Source organism: Leptonotus elevatus, chromosome 3 (genome assembly GCF_054856555.1).
Source record: "Leptonotus elevatus isolate MCC_2025b chromosome 3, RoL_Lele_1.0, whole genome shotgun sequence".
Lineage (NCBI taxonomy): Eukaryota > Metazoa > Chordata > Actinopteri > Syngnathiformes > Syngnathidae > Leptonotus > Leptonotus elevatus.
This window is the reverse complement of record NC_141241.1, coordinates 22,538,933-22,554,076: the sequence shown is the minus strand read 5'-3', so window position 1 is coordinate 22,554,076 and position 15,144 is coordinate 22,538,933. Positions and strand designations below refer to the sequence as shown.

The window sequence follows — 15,144 nt, the reverse complement described above, 5'->3', positions numbered from 1 at the left end:
CCCACTTTGTTTAACATTGCAAACATAGCTGTAACTAAATCTTAGAACACTTTTTAGAAATGATTTGCAAGTGCTGCTGAATGTTGACGCGGCTGTAGAAAAAATAATAATAATTGAGGCCACTAACACATTAAGGCAAGGCAAGGCAAAGTTTTGCAAACAGGACATTAGGGTGTATTCATACCTGCACTGTTTGATCCACTTTAAACGGACCAGAGTTCATTTCCCACGCTGATCCGGACCTTTTGTGCAGGTCTGAATACACACAAACAAATCCTGGTGCGGACCAAACAGGCGGATCGAGACCCACTTTTTGAGGTGGTCTAGGTCCGCTTCTAAACACACTCGTTGCGGTTCGCTTCGCAGTCTGGATACAAACCACGGCTGATCCGCTCCAACTGCAGGACATATGCGACTTTTTGGGCTTAACAAGCCACCGTAGCCAAGCATCGCGGGGTTAATATTGCCCGATAGTGAAAATTGTGTTAGATTCATTCATAATCATCCGTATTCTGTTTAGCCACAGTGTTGTCAGCATGTTGTGGTGGGCCGGTTACTGCACGCAATCTACGACATTCCAAAGAAACGTCGCGGAACCGTCGTTGAATGAGCTGCCAGTGACGCTCGCAGATATTTTGCATCTAATAACGCCACAAATATGCAGAGCATATGCAGTACGTCGGGATTTCATGTTTTCCTCTATTTCCGTGTTTGGTTATGCATTCAGCCCTCGTCATCTTTGTCCAATGGGAGCACAGATTGTCTTGCGGTCGACGTGATTACGCAATATAGTCCATTTGCAAAAAGCACACAGTGTGAATATAAACCGCACCAAGCGAAAAAAATAAAGTCCGCTTTTGGTCCGGACCAAACAAGGAGACTAAAGGACTTTTCTGGTCTGAATACACCCTAAAATACATTGAGATATCAGAGTAAAAGTTATGAGCTGGAGTGAAAATTGAATATCTAAAAAAGTGATAGTGTGTTAGTCAAACGTAGCAGTGAAAAGGTGTGTATTCAACTTGGATTTTTTTTTTTTCTTGGGACGCAGACCTGCACCCAATGTCCTGAGTGGTCTGCATGGTTCATACTGGACTAGAAGGTCTTGATAGGGTTCAACATTAGCGATGGCCCGTGGTCAGTGCGCCGCTGTGCCTGGCTAATACCTAACTTCAGACGCTGGCCCAACTGGGCCACTACAGATTTCCAAGTCATGGCTGTCGAAAATGCCCGGAATACTGACTTTTTTTTTTTTTATTACATGTTTTTCTTTCTAGCCCGATCACCACTAGTCTTAATAGTCATACCAGTGGCATCTTTACAAGGCCTCATATTTACTTATTTGCAAATGTTTCTATGTTTTGAACCAGAGTGTACTGTACGTGCATTGAAGTCACAGCCTCAACCAATCTTTTTAGTTTAAAATAGCTGACTTCAACTTCCAGGATCCGTACCGTAGCCAACAACGGAATCCAGGGTGTTTTTTTGTTTTTTGCTTTGCTCTAGTAAATCTGTATTTTTTTAATTCTCTGCTTAACTGATAAATACAGTATAATAATCTCAATATCAGTTTAATATTTTAAATGTATTGCATTCCCAGATTTCTACTCCAGATGAGTAATCGAGTCACTCGAAGTGTTTCAAGGTGATGGCATCACTGTTCAACATATGATACTGTATCTTTCTGCCATGTGTTATCATAATGATGATGATGAGGTCAAAATAAAACACAATATAACTACACTGTGTAGCATTACAGAGAGACAGACTTGATTACTTAAGCAAGAAACTAGCATTACATCAGTTACAAACCTGTACACACTCTAAAAACAATTGAATCAAAAAATATGTAAATATTAGTTGTTTTTTTAAATGGACCGATCACCCAAGTTTCTTTCTGGGTTGCTTTATACAAATCAACCCAAAAAGTTGGGTTGGTTTGGACAAAACCCTCCAAATTGGCTTGAAATTGGCAAAAAGATCATCATTAATATGATGTTTATGTGGGATGAACCAGCACTGGGGATTCTGAAGGCCTTGGGCAAATTACATTTACATGGCAATACATTGAAGATGAAGTCTGATTGCGGAGAAGAGAAAAAAAACAACCCACAAACAACTGGAAGCTGTGCACCCAAGACACACACTATGAAATGAAGATAATAGACTGTTGCAAATCAATTCATACACTTCATCTAAATTTTAAATGTAGGTCAGTGCTACAAGTTTGCACTCCACATATATTCACTAACTTAATGGACCATTAGAGAAATTACAGTTGTATGTGCAATATTAAAGACTAGTTTGCACTTTACATATATTTATTAACATGAATCTAAATGAGTGTTGAAAGTCATGTTTTTGTGATCTCCAGTCCTCTCAGTAAAACTTGAGGCACTAGCCTATTGTGTCAGCATCGGAGCAGAGTGATTGATAAGCTCTGGCTCTCCTTCAACAATGATTCGGTACTGCGGAGAGAGCTTGCTCCCTGTTATGGATTTGCTGGATGCAGGTAAATTCAGTGCAGAGTGACCAACTGACTTTTTTTTTTTTCAGTCACTGAAGATTATTTCTGCACTACTTAAAAAGAAAAAGAAAAAAACCTTTACCACTGTGTGTGTTTTTGCAAATAACACACTTCCAAATGAAGAACCAAACAACAGCGGTGCTCTAACAGAGTAGGATGTGTAACACACGGCTTCCAGAAGGAACATCCATCTGCTCCTTCTTTTATATTCAACTGTGTTGTAAGTTTATTTTGGGGGAACAAACACAGAATCACAGACACTTTCAAACTACCGTACTCAAAACAAAATCACTTTTGGATGATTCTCTTACATATTTTCAAGTTTCAAACAATTTGTATATTCATACTTTTGTGGGTGGCTTCCACAAACCACGACAATTACAGTTATTGAAATGCTGTGTTCAATAAATGCTGTACAAACATTGACCATGTTGTGTAACAGCAGGATTATGCTGTGCCTCATTAGACCTCATTTCAGCCACCATCATAGGATTACCTCTATGTGTAGTTTATTGGTTTGTTTGTATGTTTTTTCCCAATTAGAAATGATTAGTAGCAGTCTGAGAAGAAATACTGCATTGGTTATTTCAAGCAATGTTTATAGTTGCATTTCATTTCATTTTAGTGTAGGGTATCCATTTCCTCCTACTGTCTCACTCGACCAGAGACAGTATTGACCAACTTGGATACATGATAAGCATATTGTTCTAGTGTCATTATTCCAAACATAATTGCTGAAAAAGTATTTTGAGGGTTTCAAGATTTTATTTATTCCAAGCTGGCAATTAAATCCTCAAAATTATTTTAAATGATGTGATAATATAAAGAAAAAGTATCACCAAAACTCTTTGTGTATGGGGTAGGGGTACTCTTGAGCCATTAACTCTGCGGACTGTGACATGAACGGATTGTAGCCAATCAAATCTCTGACTGATGAACAAGGAAGGAACTGTAAATAAAACTGCTTATTCTCCCTCACTCGGATTGCTGGTGTGATGGATCCTACCCCAACTTTCTTTGGATGGTAGGTGGGCCTACCCAATGTAATTATTTTTTTTGTTCCCCAGATGGCAGGAAGTATTTTTCCAAAGAAAGACTCTGTAACCATTGCCGCGTATTCAGATGTATTTGCTTGTCTGGGTGTTCACGTGAGATCACGTGTGAAAAGCTTCCTGGATTGTTGACCGGTGGTGTAAAAGAGTCTTTACATGAAGAGGAGGGCAAAACCGTCGTTACATAGACGGATGCCCACCTTTCGGTGAATGTTTTATGACACAGAGTCTCATAAAAAATACATGACAGACGTAAACTTGTTTCAGTGAATACGTTTACAAGCACTCAACATTTGGGTGAAGGTCAGGGTGTTCGATTGGAATATCCCGTTCAAAAATAATGTAAAAATGTCGCAGGGAAATCAATGTATTTAAGCGAGGCTCCTTTAGTGAGTGGGACGGAGCTGCGCATACAGCTTGTTACTACAACAACCAATATTACTTGCAAATTAAAATAAGCGAAGAAGAAGATGAAAAGAAGACAAATAAGAAAATAGAGCATGCGCACAGCGAAAAACAATGCGCCGTTCAATGGAGGTATTTCAAATGCCTTGATAGGAGCAAGGATTCGGGTTTTGAAAGGGGTAACCCAGGGGTCTTATTCGGCGTTTTAAAAACCCAAATAAGAGCATATTTGGGCTATTGCGCGTGTTTACATGGCCTTTCAAAACCCGAATATTGCCAATATTTGGGTTTTAACTCTTTGACTGCCAGACGTTTTCAGAAAAGGGATGCCGTCAGTGCCAGCCGATTTAAGCATTTTGACTGATCTTTCAAGGTCCACAGAAAATGTTCTGTTTGGACTATGGAAACACACGTACTACCAAATGAAAGATTGGACTTTCATCTTTCATCAGAAAAAAAAGTTTGTTTCTACCTTATTCCGTTCTTTAGTAATCAACAATAGAAAATGGTTAGTTTGACCCAATTTCGCCTGTTTTGGACCAAAATACGGAGAAATCAAGCTTTTAGTGAAACGATATTATTTCATGCATTCTAGTGAATTTTACACTTCTTTTTGTCCATGAATGATGCCACAAACACCTAAATAGTGCTTTACTTCTATAAAACACTACCACCAAGAATGAAAAAGTGTTTTTTGATAGCAAAATACGTTTATTTACATTCAACAGTGTAACAATTTGACAACAATTTGGCAAACTATTTACAAATGTGTGCAACTGTGGTGCTATTTACAAATATGTGGATGTTTCAACGACAGTTTTTCTTTTTGTAACACTCTCCTGCGTGCAAGGAGACGCAACAGCATTTGCACAACAGATTGCCTCTTCGCGTGCGCCACATTCTTGCAGGCCGTTTTTTTCCGGGGAATAGCAAGTATATACTGCAGTGTCATCAAGTCTAATATCAGGATCATGCTACGGTTTCGTTACGTCTCGCTTCCCCGTGTCCTTCAGTTGCTATACCGGGTAGTAGGAGATGTTCTGATCCATTTTATCCACTCCATTCATGGTGGCATTGTAGTCCAGAAACAGTGTCTTCTCCGTGATCAGACTGTACCCGCTCCTCCGATGAATATGCATTGGACTCGGGGTACTCTTCATTGTCCGATCGAATGTCCGCTTGTGCAGCTCCGGCGTTAGCAGCGGTAGCCGCGCTTAGCCGGTGAGGCTTACTACGTAATCATAGCAGTTGCGTCAAGGCTTCCAACTTTGGCGTCAAGCTCGGAGTCATCATCATCATCATCATCAATCTGCATTGGTCGATGCCAACTCTCCATCGCCCGATCGAATGTCCGATTGTGTAGAAGTACCCGGCCGGCTATTGTGCGCGTTTTCCGGCCTTAGCAGCGCTAGCCGCGCTAGCCGCGCTTAGCCGGTGAGGCTTACTACGTGATAGTAACAGTTGCGTCAAGGCTTCCAACTTTGGCGTCAAGCTCGGAGTCATCATCATCATCATCATCAATCTGCATTGGTCGATGCCAACTCTCCATCGCCCGATCGAATGTCCGATTGTGTAGAAGTACCCGGCCGGCTATTGTGCGCGTTTTCCGGCCTTAGCAGCGCTAGCCGCGCTTAGCCGGTGAGGCTTACTACGTGTCATAGGAGTCGCGTCAAGGCTTCCAACTTTGGCGTCAATCTCGGAGTCATCATCATCGTCGACATCAATGCGCTTTTTAGTATTGATTGATGCTTTCCGTCTTTGAAAAAAATGCTCAAGCGTGAGTTGCTTGCAACCGGTTGCTTGGTCAAGCCACAATGGCTTGAACCAGCCATTGTCTCCTCAACACTCTAGCTCCGCCTCACGTCTTCTACTGACGCCCACGGTGGGCGGCCCATCCAACCTTGTGCAAAGAGAGTCATCGCTGCCCTCTAGGGGCCAAAACGAGTCTTTTACTAATCAGATCTGCCTGATACTTTCAGCACAGCTGCCCAAGGCTTTCCTGCACCCGTTTTTGAAAAAAAAAAAAAAAAACATAGGGGACGTCTTTTAACGTCCTCGGCGCCCTTCCCTAGGTTTATGCTAAACGTTTTATAACGTTTATGGCAGTCAAAGAGTTAAAATGGTTATTGCCTGCATGTAAACGTAGTCAGTCGGCGCTCAGCCCGTGTATTTTTTGTTAGCTGTGTTGACACTATTGGAACGCCCCACACACAATATGACGGAAACTGTTAAATGCCCGATTGTTTTTATCTTTGTGTGTGGGGTCTGCCAACAAAACAGTTTAGTATTTGACATACAGTATTTTCTGAGGTTAATTATTTTAATTTTCAACATATTACCGAAGTTAATCTTGTGTGGAATTGATGTGTTCTTCAATATGAAATGGCGATCTAATTGTCTACTTGTAACAGTCATTTAGTCAGTTGAAAGTTTTAGGAAACACTGGCAGATATACAAACATTTGGCTTATTTTCCTTTGTCCGAGTTCCTAACGTATCTATTTTTATCAATCCGCGTGTATATTGAGTCGGCCTGTGTGTGCGCAGCAGCTAAGACCAGCAAGTGAAGCACAACAGTAACAAGCACTCTTGTGTTATCCCCCTATGAATACAGAATACCTAAAGGCTTTTGTACTGCTTTCCTGTGTTAATAGGGTTGCAGCAGGCTCATCTTGCTTGAGGTTCTGCTGCCCTTCCAGTTGAAGGAGCAATTATTACCCTACGGCAAAGGGTACAATATGCTAATGAAGCCGAATGTAGTTGAGTAAGATGACTTTTGAGCCATTACCAAATCATAAAATGTGACTCATGCTAACTGTTACCCTTTGAAGACCTAAAAAAAAAAATATTACATGGTATGGTTTGGGGAATCACAGGGGATATAAAACCCTTCAAGTTGCCTTTCAAAACCAAAAGAAAAACCAGCTCTGGTTGAATCTGTTGTTTTAATGGGCAGCAACATATTCCAGCCATCATCATGTCATCACTACTCCACTAGCAGCAACACCTTTGCTTTCCATGACTTGTCAGACGCTGGTTCTCCTGTGAGTGGTGACGGGCTGTCATGTGCGTGACTAAACCATTTCAGCAGCCCCACTGTTGGTTGGACAAATCACTCAGCCATCGCAGTCTGTAAAAGCAGCTTCAGGCCACGAGGTTTCAGAGAGACCAAAAGATGCAGAGAGGCTGTTTCCTCGCTTGATGATTCTCCCAAAGCCCTTGCAAACAAGTCTCAAACAGCACCTTCTCTATGCGCTTGTAAATGAAGTCGCGAGGGAGGGAATCTAAATTAGGTGTGACTAACAGCAAGATGGGAATCCAAGCGGGGGGGTTTCCACTCACTGTTTAGCTGCTGTCTTGTGGCTTTCAGGGTTTCTATTCACATCCACGAGTGTCATCAGCTTGCTTTCGCATTCCAAACGCTATTAGCTGGAGGTTTAGTATCAGAAAAAGACAGAAGTGGGCGAGAAGATGTGTTCTTTTGAGAGCAACTGGCGCTGTATTTTCAGATAGGAACGCCTACATAATCTTGGCTCCAAATACTCAGTAGAGACTTTTTTCCCCCCTCCATGTTCATTCTTTCAATAAAAAGAATCCTATTAGATGTTCCACCTGCCCTCAGGCTTTTACATGACATATTACGATAGATTCAATTAGGCTATCAATTTGGTTTTGTTCACCATGGTAAGGTAAACTCTGATTTGGCTTATGCTTCTACTGCAATGTGTGTTTGCAGCATAGCGATAGGGTTGTGAGTTGTGCAACTCAAGCAAAGTGAAATGTTAATGAATTAAACAAAGATAAAAGGGACACCGAGCGGGGCTTATATTATCTGTAAACAAGGGACACAAACAGCAAGCATTCCTCTGCTGTCGTCAAATCACAAAGCAATGGCACTTTTTGTTTTCTTCCCATGGTGCCACGAATGTTCCATTGGTATAAAGAAATGGCCGAATAACTGACAGCTGCATGGGAAGTTCCACCCAACGAAAATGAAACATGCTGTATAATGTTGGGGAAAAGTGACAGTTGTTTGGGCCGATTTATAATAGAAAAGCTGATAATCCTACCGAACTGAATCAAACTGCCACTTGATTTGAATACCTCGGTTAAAAACAATGCTCTTGAGGCATTTTATTATGTATGCACTGTCGCAACAACAATTGTTCATAGTATGCACTGTGTGCTGGGAAGGTCAACTTCAAAATAAATCGTACCTTTTCAAATAATATATGGAGATCAATGCCATGGTACGCTTTTCTTTTGAAGTTGTTCCCGGACGCGTGTCATGGTGTAACGGCTGACTTGACTCTTCTTTCAGACTATGTTTCATGCGTTTATATTACTGTCAGAAACTGACTACGGTTACATGCAGTCAAAATTATACGGTTTCTGAAACATTTGAGATCACCTGTTTGCAATTTCTCTCGCATGCATGGTCATTAGTGGGGTTTCCATCCACCCGTTTTTATTTGAGGGGGTGGATTTTGAAGCATTAAAAAAAAAAAAAGGAAAATACGAGTTTTGGCTATGGAAACAGGTTTTGCGAATAACCGCTGGCAAGACCGGATACACGTAGCACGTTTTGACTGGAAATTACGTCACGCGTATGCTTGTAGTCACAAAGCAACGTCGGACGATAAAGTAAGGTATGTTTGGGTGAAGGTGAAGGAGGAGAAGAAAAAAGCACGTGCAGAAGGCAAATCAATGCCATTGTGTTCAATTGAGGTATTCCGAATGTGTTTATTTGAACATGAGTTCCGGTTACAAAAGGGGTATACCCAGAGCTCTTTCTTCGTTTTTGGGGGGTTTTGCGCGTTTACATGGTCTTTCAAAACCCGAGTATTGCCAATATTTGGGTTTTAAAAGGGTTTTTGCCTAAATGTAAACATACTTACTGCTAATACCGAAATAAACATGTTGGGGTTTTTTTATATACAGAGCTGTCATCATGGTTTCGACTTTTGTACTCCATGTGCACAAATGTAAGTCAAGGTACAAATTTGTCATTTTTACTAGTTTCCAAAAGCAAATAAATATTCAGTTTACCTGCACTTGACTTTTTCAGTATTCTACACAACTTTCATGATTTCTTTTCATGATTCTATTTATTTTTAGATGTTTTATTGCTGTAAAATGTGACGTGGCATGCGACATACTGGCAGTGTGAAATATTTCAAGATTGTCCAAATGTACCCGTTTTGTGTATTTTTACTCTTGACTGAATCAATATCGCATTGAATCGCAACCTTATTACATGCATATATTCTTGTGCAAATCAAGAAAAGAAAGATTATTTTGGTGATGAATCTAAGGTCGTGTGTGTTCTTCACGTCACTGACAATGTCAATGGATGTGCATGGCTTTTGTGGCACCGGTAAATATTTTCCTCGCGGCTGCCCAAGAATTCTCATGGGATTACGCTTTCCAGCACCAATGAGCTTTTAGCCCTCCGTTTTGCGCCGCGGCAATTTAATGAGTCAATAAGTTCCACGGCGTTAGTGTGTCTGAACGAGCATCTTGTTGTGCAATCTTGATGATGGCGACATGTGCTCTTTTTATGGCCTCCAATTGGTGCAAACTCCAAGCGGCGCAGCAATCAATGGGAAATTATCTCAGCCAATCGATGAGCCAGCCTTTTATACATCATCCTCTCTCTCGCTCTCTCTCGCCCCTGCTGTCCTCCTGAGCCTCTCTCTCTCCTCCACACCTTCTCTTCGTCCCTCTGCAGCTTCCCAACCATTAACGATATTCACACTACAGGCCCACTGACCTTGCTGGCAGTATACTGTACCCTCATGCATGTTGTTCATACATGTGTATTAAAAAAAAATAATTATGCGTGGTTAGTGTTGTGCATTTATATTAAAGCTGCTTAATTATTTTGGGGTGATCACTTATGTCTTTTTTACAGCTCACACAACCGTGCAATTGTGCAAAGAAATGAATTTGTCTTTACCGGATAAGCTATTTGTCTCCATACTTTACTTTTTTAACTTGAAATGAATATATTAACTCTTTGACCGCCATAAACGTTATAAAACGTTTAGCATAAACCTACGAAAGGGCGCCGAGGACGTTAAAAGACGTTCACTATGTTTTTTTGGGGGTTTTTTTGGAAACGGGTGGAGGAAAGCCTTGGGCAGCTGTGCTGAAAGTATCAGGCAGATCTGGTTAGTATAAGGACTCGTTTTGGCCCCTAGGTGGCAGCGATGACTCTCTTTGCACAAGGTTGGATGGGCCGCCCACCGTGGGCGTCAGTAGAAGACGTGAGGCGGAGCTAGAGTGTTGAGGAGACAATGGCTGATGAAGCCACAATGGCTGACCAAGCAACCGGTTGCAAGCAGCTCACGCTTGAGCATTTTTTTCAAAGACGGAAAGCATCGATCAACACTAAAAAGCGCATTGATGTCGACGATGATGATGACTCCGAGCTTGACGCCAAAGTTGGAAGCCTTGACGCGACCGTTATGATCACGTAGTAAGCCTCACCGGCTAAGCGCGGCTAGCGCTGCTAACGCCGGAAAACGCGCACAATAACCGACCGGGTACTTCTACACAATCGGACATTCGAGAGTTGTCGAAAAGCATCGACCAATGCATTGATGATGATGATGATGATGATGGTGAATCCCGAGGTTGATGCCACAGTTGGACGCGGCCTTTATTCTCACGTCATAAAGCATCACCGGCTAGCTCTGCTAACGCCGGAGCTCCACATGCGGACATTTTGTCGGACAATGAAGAGTACCCCGAGTCCAATGCATATTCATCGGAGGAGCGGGTACAGTCTGATCACGGAGAAGACACTGTTTCTGGACTACGATGCCACCATGAATGGAGTGGATAAAATGGATCAGAACATCTCTTACAACCCGGTGTAGCAACTGAAGGACATGAGGAAGCCAGACGTAACACCACCGTAACGTAACCGTAGCATGATCCTGATATTAGGCTTGATGGCAACACACACTGCAGTATATACTTGCTATTCCCCGGAAAAAACGGCCTGCAAGAAAGTGGAGCTTTTGCACGCGAAGAGGCAATCTGTTGTGCAAATGCTGTTGCGTCTCCTTGCACGCAGGGGAGAAAAAACCAAAAGAAAAACTGTCGTTGAAACATCCACATATTTGTAAATAGCACCACAGTTGCACACATTTGTAAATAGTTTGCCAAATTGTTGTCAAATTGTTACACTGTTGAATGTAAATAAACGTATTTTGCTATCAAAAAACACTTTTTCATTCTTGGTTGGTAGTGTTTTATAGAAGTAAAGCACTATTTAGGTGTTTGTGGCATCATTCATGGACAAAAAGAAGTGTAAAATTCACTAGAATGCATGAAATAATATCGTTTCACTAAAAGCTTGATTTCTCCGTATTTGAGTCCAAAACAAGCGAAATCGGGTGAAACTAACCATTTTCTATTGTTGATTACTAAAGAACGGAATAAGGTAGAAACAAACTTTTTTTTCTGATGAAAGATGAAAGTCCAATATTTCATTTGGTAGTATGTGTGTTTCCATAGTCCAAACAGAACATTTTCTGTGGACCTTGAAAGATCAGTCAAAATGCTTAAATCGGTTGGCACTGACGGCATCCCTTTTCTGAAAACGTCTGGCAGTCAAAGAGTTAAAAAAAAAAATCAATACTGCACTATAGTTTAATATGACACCCATGAAAAATGTTTCCCAAAAGCAAATTGAAGGTTGGGAAGCTGACAAAGCCAAATACCCCAAAGACTGATGGTTGGCATTGGCAATGTGTATATACAGAAAATAATTGACAATTACTCAATTACCAAGTTAATCAATAATGTTTGATAATTGATTCATCAAATACATTATTATAAATGACATAGATGTAACAATAAATTGATAGCTAATCAATTATGAAATTAATCGTATCGAGGTGTAATGATTAATTGACTGCTAATCAATTATAAAATTAATCAATAATTATTTTTGATAATTGAGGAATAAAATACACTGCAATGACTAATCGACAAATAATAATTAATGTTTTTTAATTCAAAAATGTCCAAATGCTTAGAATTTCAGCTCCTTAACAGTAAATGTTGTCCAATCTCTGTAGTCCTCCTTGAAAGTGGGCAGATTATTTTTGTTTTGGACCAAAAGAAAAGTCCCACTTTCCATACATACAACTGATCATCATTACCAGCTCTCTGATACTGCTCAATGGCGCACTTGGTAATATGCACTGTCTAGTAACCAGGAGGTCGTGGGTTCGAATCCCACCTCCAACTTTACATTACAAATGTATCCATAGCATTTATGCTAAGTGATTACATGCTAACCAACTGACTATCATAGTTCCACTTGTCCATGAATGGAGAGTACTGCATGCCTAGGTGGCGCTATTGAGCGATGTATTTATTTATTTTTTGCATTTTTCCATTGGATATCATGAGTTCCACTTTTCCGTCTCAATGAATGGAGGGGAAGGGTACAGCATGCCGAGGTGGAGCTATTGAGTGATTTTTTTTTTTACTATGGAAACAATGAACAACAGTTTTGCCGATTTTGCTCACGTTACAGACCAAAAAACAGTAACTGAATATGAATTCGTTTATATTTATGCACTATCGATTTGAAATGGTGAACTGTCTTTTTTTATTAATAACGGGTTGGAAAGTATAAAAAATTTTTTATCAGACCAAAAAAAAACTGACAAATTAATCGTGTAGATGTAATTAATTTACCATTCCACAAAATAATGTGGCTGACTGTTATTAGCTGCATTGCTGAAACCACGTTTACATTTTTTAAAATATATATATATAGCATTCCTCTCAAAGCTATAGAATTCTTGAAATGTTTACCGAGATACATACAGTAGGCGCCTTTGGCAAGCAAGGACGACTCTTCACTCTGGAGCCAAGACGGATGATCCAAAATTCAGCACTAGGGGTTATTTACTCGCCAGTAATGAGCATACTTTACAACAGCAACCTCATCAAATGTTTCTTTTGGAGAGAAAAAACAACTGCCCTTTTCCTCCCGACAAATGCTCTCAGAGTGATAGTAAGGTTTTATAACGGTGGCAATTGCCAAAGTAATGAAAGCGGTGAAATGGCAATGCGCTCAACGGTTTGAGCAGGTGCACTTAACATATGCTTGCTGATGATATTCTGCTGGCTTCATTCTTGACATAGAAAGGATTATGAGGCCGCATATAGACGCTCACGCTGATGTATGGATTGCATTTAGGCATCACCTTTCCACTATCACTTGCTCACTGCGGTTACAAATCATTTACCACCGTTGGTTTCTTGAGGTTTTCTTTTCCTTGAATTCTACAAAGGCAATACTTTTTTGCACAATCAGCATTTTTTTATTTTATTTTTTTTGTTAATCGATGGATGACTGATATTTTACAGCATCCCCAAATTGGCCACACCAAAAAAAAAAATGTTTTAAGTTAACTCATTTAGGGCTGTAACTAGGGCTGGGTTTAAAAAAACACAAATGATTTATCGATATCAAATCGATTCACAAAACCATAAATTATTTATTTTAATATATTTTTAAGATGGAATTTTAAAAGCCTAAATGTTGTTGTTGTATCTGTCGGTTTTCTTGAAATTTTACTCTTCACAGAAAGTGTTTTCTTTCATTTACAAAATGACCTGACACATCAAAAGACAAAAAAATTTACAAATATTGAACATTGGACAAAAATCAACTAAATATGTTAACCAGTTACTACTTCCGCATAATTTTATTATGAATTTAAGGTTTGTGGATTTTTTTTATCATGTTTTTGATATGTAAGAAGAATTGATATTACATAAATATTTGTATAGTTATCCATATGGGATTGAATTGAATCAAATCGAATCGGGAAAAAAACGTAATCGTATCGACTCTTGGGAATTGCAAATCAATCAATTCAGGAAATTTGTATCGATACCCAGCCCCAGCTACGATTACTTAAGTAATCGATTAATCTGCCAATTGTTTTTCGATTAATCGATGCATTGGATGGAGAGAAAAAAAATCATTATTTTAAATTGGCAGTGCACAAACATGATTTAGTTACTGGTTTTGTCTGTACCTTGAGGAAAATAAATATGGTAGATAAGTAAAAATAATTGCTTTATTTTTAGCACAAAACAAAGATAATTGGCTCACTTTCATGGAGGACTACAGAAATCGGAGAATAATGTTGAGGATCTGAAATTGTGAGCATTTGGACAATTTTACATTAAAAAACATATCTAAATGTTTCATCGATCATACCAAATGATTATCGATGAATACAAATCGATTAGTTGCCGATTAATCGCTGCATGCCTACACTCATGAATCGAAATACTGAGAGAGAGAAAAAAATCACAGAATGCGCCTGTATTTGTGGAGTCCACTTTGTGCTCACTTGACTATGAATGTCCCGCCACAAATGTTGATGAACTGCACGCCATTATACTCAACGCATTCATTGAAATCGTTGTGTATGGGGCTTCCTACTTGTCGCAATCATTTGACAGACACTATAATACTTCTTGTGGATGGTCTTGTTTCTAACCTTTATTATTTCAGGCACTTCTTATTCCACTCACTTTTTCCCACGCAATAACTCCCAGATAATACTTCCGATTTACACCGTTCAAATTTCAACTTGCTTCAAAAATTCACACCACCTGGGGTATGTATCATCTGGTTCCACATTACTTACAGTATTCACACAATTTAATATTAAATATTACATTTCCCCATTCATTTTCAATGGTACAGACTCATTTTTCGCGCCCACGTCCATACATACAACTTATTACCAGCTGTCTGATACTGCTCGGTTGGTAAAGTGCATTTTCCAGTAACCAGGAGGTCGTAGGTTCGAATCCCATCTCTGATTGTACATTGCAAACATATCCATGGCCATTATGATAAGTGATATACACGCCTGGGGAAATGGATTATAATTTCACTGAAATTATTTAAGAACATGCATTACAATTTTAGCATTCAGCTTTTTAGCATTCCCACGCAAATTTCTACAGAAATTGCGCTTTGTCTAATGTCTAGTTTATAATATTATCTAATGTCAGGGTGACTTCCATTAGGATAACGAACAAACAACACAACGCTCCATGAACAAGCAGTAGGCAAGAGTAGCATAGAAAAACTTTTTCTTATGGG

General features: G+C 39.8%; 1 protein-coding gene across 2 annotated transcripts in view; it reads left to right on the top strand.

Annotated features, from left to right (window-relative positions):
* trip4 (thyroid hormone receptor interactor 4) overlaps nucleotides 1–15,144 on the top strand; it is an 84,168-nt gene that overhangs the window by 59,721 nt on the left and 9,303 nt on the right. The window lies entirely within an intron of this gene.